This window comes from Tupaia chinensis, unplaced genomic scaffold (genome assembly GCF_000334495.1).
Source record: "Tupaia chinensis unplaced genomic scaffold, TupChi_1.0 Scaffold000527_1, whole genome shotgun sequence".
NCBI lineage: Eukaryota > Metazoa > Chordata > Mammalia > Scandentia > Tupaiidae > Tupaia > Tupaia belangeri.
In genome coordinates this window covers 5502209-5511816 of record NW_006160040.1, presented here as the reverse complement: position 1 = coordinate 5511816, position 9608 = coordinate 5502209, and the positions used below count along the sequence as shown (strand labels likewise).

At 42.6% G+C, this 9608-nt stretch overlaps 1 pseudogene; it reads right to left on the bottom strand.

Annotated features, from left to right (window-relative positions):
- The window catches only part of LOC102481318 (N-alpha-acetyltransferase 16, NatA auxiliary subunit pseudogene), a 24818-nt pseudogene extending 16292 nt beyond the window's left edge, over positions 1–8526 (bottom strand).
- Between the last annotated feature and the right edge of the window lie 1082 nt (positions 8527–9608).

Below are 9608 nucleotides of genomic sequence, written 5' to 3'. Positions count from 1 at the left end.
CCAGGGGGGATGGTCACGCCGCAATCCCTTCTCCTCCATTCTCCTCTCGGGATCTTGGGCACGCACGCACACGTGCCCAGCGTGAGTTTTAAGCCACCGGGTCCGGGACACGAACCGCGGTCGACTACGTGGGAGTCCAGCGACATAGCCATTACGCTAACTGCTGGTTCCCTAGCACAAATAATTTTGAATAAAAAAAAAAAAAACTGAGGGACCAAACAGCAATAAAACATGACACTCTGCAATCCCACATGAAGAAGTTCTCGATAAAATCCAGAGACCTCCCTGAGTAGTGCAGGCCTACACTGGCTCATGAACTGGGGCTGACGGAAGGCTGGGGTAGACTATGACATCAAGACCGTGCTGAGCGTGTGCGCACATTCTCTCCCCCGCCACCCCATCCTTCTCTGTCTTCATATCTATCTCTCGCTCTGAAGAAATAAATATACCCACTTTTTAAAAATTCAGCATAATAATGACCCTGTAGCTTTGAAATATTGTGACCCAGAGAAAAGGTTTTTGAATGTTTGAGAAATTAAAGTCTATTAGTATCACTGAATTTAGAACCTCAAATGAGGGCTAAGATTCAAAGGAGAGGCAAGAGGCAAACTTGCTCCCTTGCTGCAGCTGATACCTAGTTCAGGAAATATCCATACCAAGAAGGAAAGCAGTCCAAACTAGGTCCAGCCAACAAAGTGTCATCTCATAGAAGACAAAGGACCAGGGCTTTCAGCAGACGAGGAAGTGGCTGTCAGGGAAAAGAAACAGAGAACCAAGAGACTTTGTCCTCTACTTATACTAAGACCCACCCATATGGTCCTAGCACTATTTTCCTACACAATCCTTTGCAGTGGCTCCATGCCGAAAATGTTTTGGTTAGGGCCGATGCACCTACACTGTGCTACTCTTCAGCCATGTAACCATTGCCGAGAGGGTCTCTGTCGGGAATTGGACTCTGACTCGCATTCCGTCAAGATGCCTGGCTTCTCTATCTGGGTCATTTCTCAGAGTTGTTTTTGGTGGGCAACTTGAGGGAGGAGATGATGTCTCCCTCTAGGGCAAAGGGGGAACTTGCTCGTTCCCTGCTCTACAGCAGGAAGTACCCAAAGCTCAGTGCCACTCTCCTGAATGCTGTCCCACTGCATGTGCTGTCTGCCTACCACCACGTCCGGTCACATCACCCATGTGGGAGTGAGAGCTCGAGCAACCACCGTGACATCTGACATTCTGGCTTCTGCTTTTACTGTGATAAAGTCTTTCCTTTCTTAGACAGTTATTCCTACTGGCTTGTGGGTAGGATAAAATCCCAGGCTTTTCATAGTTCTGACAGATTCTGAACTCTGACCATGGCTATCTCATTATTGGGTTGTCTGCGATTACCCTGGAACTAGATCCATCAGCTGCGAGTGAATTCTTCCCTTTTTACTGTCGTCCTCTCTGCAGCATTCCAAGAATATTCTGGAAATTGTTCATATTATAGTGGGGAGTGTTACTCTAAGAATCAGAGTTTGGGTCTCTAAACTTAGACCAGAAAGAAACAGTGGAAACGTAGCCATGTGGAGTCTTTCTTCCTGTAATGAATGAAAGATGACTGTCAACCTCAGAACTGGCACTTGTTACAGAGTCTAGGCCTTAGGGGACTCCTGTGTACTTAGCTGGAAACAGTATCTGCCCATTTTTCAGTCCTGTCTCCTGTCCTCTCTCATCCTCAAACCTGAAATTGGGCTGTTAACATAATGTCTTATTTGGAAATAATTTCAAACTTAGTGAAAAGTTGCAAGAATACAACTAGTACAAAGACCACCTGTACACCTCTAAACCAGATAACAAAATTTACCTGTTGTTAACTTTTTACCTACTTTCCCTTCTGACTCTGTGTGTGTATGTGTATATAAGCAAATATGCACATGAGGATGTATCACAAGCATGTATGCACTCCTTTTTTTTTTTCCCAATTTTTGCCTTAGGGCTTTTGTACTTGCTGTAGAGAGAGAGGGAAGATGAGAAACCACTCCCTAGGGAAAATGGCCACTCTGCAATCCCTTCTCCTCCATTCTCCTCGCAGGATTTGGGGTGTGCATGAACATGTGCCTGGTGTGTCTTTTGAGACTTTGGGTCTGGGAATCAAACTGCTATCAGCCATGTGGGAATCCAGCACCTTAACCACCACACCATCTGCTAGCCCAGGTGTGCACTTTTTAAATGAACCATTTGAGAGTAAGTTATATATCCAAACTACTCATTTTTGTGTATAAGCTTGCACTTGAGACCCACCTTTTCCCAAATATCATCCCATTGTGATAGGGAAGTTGTAGATACTTGGAACATCTTTGAGAACTTACAACATGGTACTTGAATGTGGGCACCTAGTATTTCTCCAGTAAAATGACTTTTTTCTCCTCACAAAAGTATGAGCCAGCCCAGGGTATTTTATATTATAGTTCTTCGTAAGTGTGTTATTGTCTTCAAAAGCAAGGTTTTTAGATATACCATTAAAGTTGTTTTATTTCATTCCTTCCTTAGGATATAAAGGTTCATGGTTTCTACTGTTATTTAGAATGCATGATTTAAAAATAATATATATGTACATATTTTATTAGATCATCAGGAAAGTCATGACATTTTCTTTTGTGTTTCTATGCAAAAATGCATCATGACTTTCCTGACAGCCTAATAATTTGCTATAGGGCATGTATGCTTGCCAGAGAGAAACAGAGTGAGAGAGGGAAAGTGAGAAATTATCCCCTAGGGAAGATGGCCATGCCACAGTTCCTTCTCTAGTCTCCTCAAAGGATTTCGGGCAGGCACACACACATGCCTGGTGTGTTTTTCAAGCTGCCAGGTCTGGGACTTAAAATACTTAGTAGACTATGTGGGATCCAGCTGTATTAACCACCATGCCACCAGCTGGCCCAATAACTTAATGGTTTTACTTTTTGTTTTGGCTAGAGAGTGCATGCCCTTGCCAGAGAGAAGGAGAAGAGAAAGCACCCCCCCATGGACAGTGGTCACACTGCAGTCCCTTCTCTTCTGTCTTCTTCTGTCTTTCCTTCCTTTCAGTATTTTGGACGTATACACATATGCTTCCCATGTGTTTCTCAAACCACTGGGTCCAGAAATTGAACTACACAGTTGGGCCATGTGGGATCTGGCTGCCTTAACCACCAGGCCATGGAGCCAGCCCAATAACTAATAAGTTAGTCAAAGATTGTACATATGTTGCTGATATGATTTGTAATAGAAAACTGCAGAAAGGGAATTTTGATCGATTATCTCACAGTGAAAACACTTGTAAATGCTAACACTACACAGATGTTATCAGTTATGGCTGGGGGTAACTGTACATGGTACCAGTCCGACGTGCATAAAGAGAAACGTAGCTTAAAGAAAAGGTAAAGATGAGGGACCAATAGATTGCATAATGGTTATGTCGCTGGACTCCCATGTAGTTGACTGTGGTTCGAGTCCCAGACCCTGTGGCTTGAAACTTGCACCAGGACCATGTGCATGCATGCCCAAAAGCCCGAGAAGAGAATGGAGAAGAAGGGATTGCAGCATAGCTATCGCCCCAGGGAATGATTTCTCACTCTCTGTTTCTGCTTCTGTCTCTGTCTCTCTCTGTCTCTCCAGCAAGTGCACACACCCTATAGCAAAAATCTCTCTTAAAAAACAAATAAATAAAAGGTACAGATGAACTGACTGATAAAAGAGATTAATTTTTTTTAACTATCTGGGATTCTGTGCAGATGGTTTTGGCACTACTGTGTCCCCAGGTAAAGAAGGCAGAAGTTTTTCTCTGAATATTTTAAGAAAAAATTCACAGATTCAGGTTAATACTAGTGGTAGTTTACACTTCATTAAAATATGTTTTTGTTTTTAATCAGCAATGACTTACAACACTGAAACCTAAATTAAGACGACCAGAAATTGTAGCCAGTTATTTATGCAAACATAGAAACTTAGTGCCAAGTTCCTCATTAATTCCACAGGTAATTTTAGGAAAAGTAAGAGTTGGTTTTAATTAGGATTGAAATTTCCTGCTGTGACATTTGCTTAAGCAAGAGAAAGAGAGTGGCAAGTTAACTTAAAATGACATAGAGACTATCTTCCTAAGAAAATAAACCCAGCAACCTCTTACTGTAATTGCACATTGTGGGAGGGCAGATAAATGATTCTATCACATTTCAGTTAACTTTAACCAAATGTCTGAACTACCTTGTTACAGCAAAACCTGGAAGGCATCTTCTTTTTATTTGTTACATGGTACAAAAAATTTATAAAAATACAATTGCCAGCAGGTCGTATGGTGGTTAAGACACTGGACTCCCACATGGTCTTCTGCAGTTTGAGTCCTGGGCCTGGTATCTTGAAACTCACACTGGTGCGTGTGTGTGTGTGTGTGTGTGTGTGTGTGTGTGCTCAGAATCCCAAGAGGAGACTGGAGAAGAAGGGATTGCAGCATGGCCATCCCCTGGGGAGTGATTTCTCACTTTCCCTCTCACTGTCTCTGTGGCAAGTGCATGTGCCCTATAATAAAAACCTTTATAAAAAATTTATAAAATGTATAACGAACACCCACATCTTCTCCACCCACCTTTTTAAAAAAATATTTATTTATTATTATTTTTTAATCTGACCAGAGAGAGACAGATAAAGGGAAACTGAGAAAGCAAACCACCAAGTCCAGGACTCAAACTGTGGTCAACCATGTGGGAATCCAGGACCTTAACCACCACACCATCTGCTGACCCCTCTCTGCCCATCTTAAGGAGCAGACACTAACCAGTGCAGTTAAAACTACTTTGTCATCTCTTCGCCAGTTGTAACTACTCCCATGAATTTAGTGCATTTACCATTTCCATGTATTTATTTCATATGTTTTTTGCACATAGTCATTCTAACATAATAGTCTGCCTTTATTCATGGGGATATGTTCCAAGACCCCCAGCAAATGCCCAAAACCACAGTCCCTAACTCTACATACACTATTTTTTTACTACACACACATACTTACAATAAAGTTTAATTTGTCAGGCACAGTAACTGATTAACAACAGCAATAATACAATAGAACAACATAATCTAATGAAAGTTATGTGACTGTGGTTTCTCTCAAAATATCTTTTAATTTTTCTCACAAGAGAGAAAGACAAGCATTCCCAGCAAAGTTTCATGCTGAGATCCTTCCACCAGCCTTCCCAGCCAGCCAGGATCATGGGCACACGCCTGATGCGTGCTGGTCAGCGGGGAACTGAGGATTGCAGAGCACTGCACTACCACTGCCCTGGCATAGCGGGGCCTCACGATGCACTGTACTGTACTCACCTTCTTCCAGTGACATGGACTGTATGGAGTAAGACGGTGCAAGATCTCATCATGCTAAGAACAATGCACAATATAAAGCCTATAAATGGCTCGTGTCTGGAATTTACCATTTAATATTTTCAGACTGCAGTTGTCTGTGGGTAATTGAAATTATGGAAAGTGAAACCATGGATCAGGGAGACCTACTGTACTTAACACACACACACACACACACACGCACAAACATACATATCAAGAAAATGTGAGTGTATGCATGTGTCCCTAAGGAATACATAGCATTTGGGAATAGCTTTCAAACTTCGTATTCATGGTGTATGTATTCTGTAGCAGCTCGCTTTCTTCGGCCATATATTGGTGAGTTTCATCGTGATAAGATGTGTGGCTCTGGTTCATTCATTCTCGCTGAGAGTAGTATTGCAGTGTGGAAATAGAATATAACTGATGTATGTATTCTCCTGTTGATGACATTTATTAGGTTCGAGCTTATGAAATGTTCTATTTCCTGGGAAAAGATACGAAGATTATCTTTCTAACATGCTAATGTATAAATGAACAAGGTGATTGTCATGAAGGATGACTCTCCCTGGTATGACTTAGCTATTCCAAGGACAGAGACAGAGTGTGACTTTTCAGAGAAGATGTGGATCTAGAATATACTCCTACACATCAGAGTAAGATAACTGACAGAGGGAGAGGCGGGGGGCACTCGGCTCGCTGCTGTGAGAACCTAACAGCCAAGATAGGGAAGGATGAACTTACAGGCCGCAATCTGCTACTGAGAGAGGTCGGGTTTTATTAGTACAGTGGATAAGGAGCTGGAGGCCCAGGGCCAGGAGAAAAAACCATGTGGGCCATTTCCTGGCAGAGTTCAGAAGACAGGAGGCAGGTTGGTCAGGAAACATAGCTGTGTTGTTGAAGAGGGTAGACTTGGGCCCTGAATGGAAAATATCTTTTGTCTCCAAAACAACCTGTCTGAAAGAAGAACTCAACCTAGCCAGGGGTTAAAAAGCTTTCAGGGCAGGGGCCAGCAGATGGCATAGCGGTTACAGTGCTGGACTCCCACATGGCCGACTGTGTTTGAGGCCCAGACCCAGTGTCTTAAAACTCATGCTGGGCACATATGCATGCTTGCTCAAGATCCTGGGAGGAGAATAAAGGAGAAGGGACTGCAGCCTGCCTGGGGGGGTGACTTCTCACCAATATAGTCATCAATCTCACTGTCTCTGTCTTTCTGGCAAGCACATGCACTCTAAGGCAAAAAACTCTTTAAAAAACAAAAAGCTTTTAGGGCAGACAACTCCCCACTCTTCTTCCACTTTCACAGGACTGAAAACTAAGAAAGGAACTCACTCGTACAGTTCATATGGTCTGAATGAGATGGTTTAACCTGTGCCAACTATTTGAATTACTTAAGATTTGAACCCCAATAAAGGTTGCAACCACAACCATCATATGTTTCAGAGGATGGGGAAGGGATGGGGATTCGTCTAAGAAAGAAGAGAGAGTGAAGAAAAATCTTGAACCAAAGAGACTTACGTTTTAGAAGAAATTTACCCTGCCAGCCTTTTTTTTTTTTTTTGGAGAGATTTTCACTGTAGGGCGCGTGCGCTCGCCAGACAGACAGAGAGAGACATAGAGACAGAAAGCGAGAAATCACCCCCCAGGGGGGATGGTCACGCCGCAATCCCTTCTCCTCCATTCTCCTCTCGGGATCTTGGGCACACACGCACAAGTGCCCGGCGTGAGTTTTTTTTTAAGCCCACCGGGTCCAGGACACGAACCACGGTCGACTACGTGGGAGTCCAGTGACATAGCCATTACGCTAACTGCTGGTTCCCCCCTGCCAGCCTTTTGAGGTGAGGGGAGAAGGGCTCATGAATAAGAGCTAAAAGTAAATCAAAGCAGGTGAGCTGGTGAGGTGGTTAAGGCCGCTGGATCCCACATGACCAGCTGCTTTGAGTCCTAGACCTGGCTGCTTGAAAAAGCATCTGAGCATCTGACACGTGATTGCGTGTACCCAAGGTCCTGAGAGGAGAATGGAGGAGAAGGGATTGTATTGTGATCACCCTCCTCCTCCAATAAAAAGTAAACCAAAGCGAATGATTAAACCTTGGGCAGAGTTTCAAGGGAGGGGAGGCTATGCCATAGGAAACAGATCTTAGTGAAACAAATATGGAATATAATCATCAATCTCTTTCTTAGGAAGGGAACATTTGTTATTATAGTTTCTTTTTTTTTTTTTTTTTGGAGACGTTTTTTGCGACAGAAAGCAAGAAATCACCCCCTAGGGGGGATGGCCACACCGCAATCCCTTCTCCTACTTTCTCCTCTCGGGATCTTGGGTACGCACGCACACGCACCCAGCATGGGCTTTAAAGCCACCAGGTCCGGGACGCGAACCGCGGTTGACTACGTGGGAGTCCAGCGACATAGCCATTACGCTAACTGCTGGTCCCTATTATGGTTTCTTTTAAGTTTATTTTTTTCTCCCATGAGTGAAAGAAACAAAGGAAGACATACCACTCCCAGCAGCCTTGACTGTAGTGATCCACTCTGAGCCTTCAGTTCCTGATCACAGGCAAGTCTGTCCTCCAGTACTCTGGGAGGCCTCCAGACATGAACCTGGAACCTTCCCACATGGGTCACCCTCACAGAGTGTTGCATAGTACACCCGGGCCACCATCTGACCCCTTAATACTTTTTTTAGAGAAGAGAAGACATATATTCAGATTCTTAAAACTCTTACAGGCATAATCCCAATTATGCAAATATAAGCACATAGAACGCTTAAATATGTCAAAATATCTCTAGATCATAAAATTATCCTTTATTCCCCACATATTAATATGTATTTTCTACATAAAACCATTTATCTCAAAAGTAATATTTATATTATTATTTCTATAAAAGACCACACTAATGCTGTGTTAGAATCACCAGCTAGGCCCAGCCTGGGAGGGAAGGATGGAAGAAAACACACACAGACACCTAGCGTGTGTGTGTGTGTGTGTGTGTGTGTGTGTGTGTGTGTCTGTGTGTGTGTGTGTGTGTAGTGAGAGAGACTTTTGATACCTTCCATTTTCTCTTACCATCCTCCTCACTCACAAGGCCCTCTCCGTCCAATCCCACCCCACACATCTCCTTCCTAACTACCTCAACCCTGCTTCTGTCCACTGTGAGGCACTTCTGTGGTAACACCATGTCTCGTCCATTTCTGGCTTCTCTAAGCAGAGACGAATGCTTCATGCCATCTCATCAACAAAACTCACCTATCTCTTCCAGATCTCCAGTGGGTTGATTATAGCTTATCAGTAAGCTAACAAGCTAATCACCAAAAAGATTTATCACTAATAATTTTTTTTTATTGCCCATAGGATCTTTAACAGGAAACATTAAAGACTGGAAAGGCTTAATTTGTAGGAGTGATAATTAACAGGTGTTTTTTTGCATTTCAAGAGAGATTTTGGGGCAAAGTTTCTTGAATACCTTTCAACTCACATCCAAGAGCTGAGATTGTGAATTAATTTTACGGCTTGAGGTATCTTGCTTATCTTACTACTGAGAGTGCACCTGTAAGGTGTGTTTGAACAAACAGCTTTAGAACATGGAGCTCTGTGCTTGATCCAGCTGTGGCCAGCTGAGCTCTTCAGCCCTATTACTGCATGTCCTGTGACCCTGAAGAGCCCTCTCTGTTTGTCTTTGGTAAAACTCACGATGTTATAGGTGTGGCTTTTTAAGATCTTTGGGCAAATCGGGCAAGGTATTCCATTATTCAGTATGAGCTCTAGTCCTAGAAATAGGTAAAAGAATAAGAGATTAGATAACATAGAACAGGATATGAAACAGGGTCAACCCTAGTCTGGTTTAAAATTAAACTACTTCGTTTAGTTTCTTAGAAAGTTGATTGAAGGGAAAAAAAAATGTATATATTATGCATGTAAATTTATGTAATATATTCTCCTGGCAGGAGCTCCCTCTTAGACATATTTTATGTGCCTCTGTAATTTATCAACAAGATGTATTGGACTTCTAACTTCAGTACTTGATTCAGCCCTGCATTTCCAGCAGGAAATGATTTGTCTTCTTAAAGTAACTGCAATCTGTGGACTTCTTTCAAAAGATTCCATTTTTATGCCTAAAAATAATGCTATCAAAGTGTATTTTTTTTATCAGTAGCAGTACCAACTATCTTTAGGTTATATGTGACTTTAACTTGATATTCATTAGCTAAGCTAAAAGGTAAAAGCACAGAACTCACTACATTTCTTTACTGGAATCCTGCT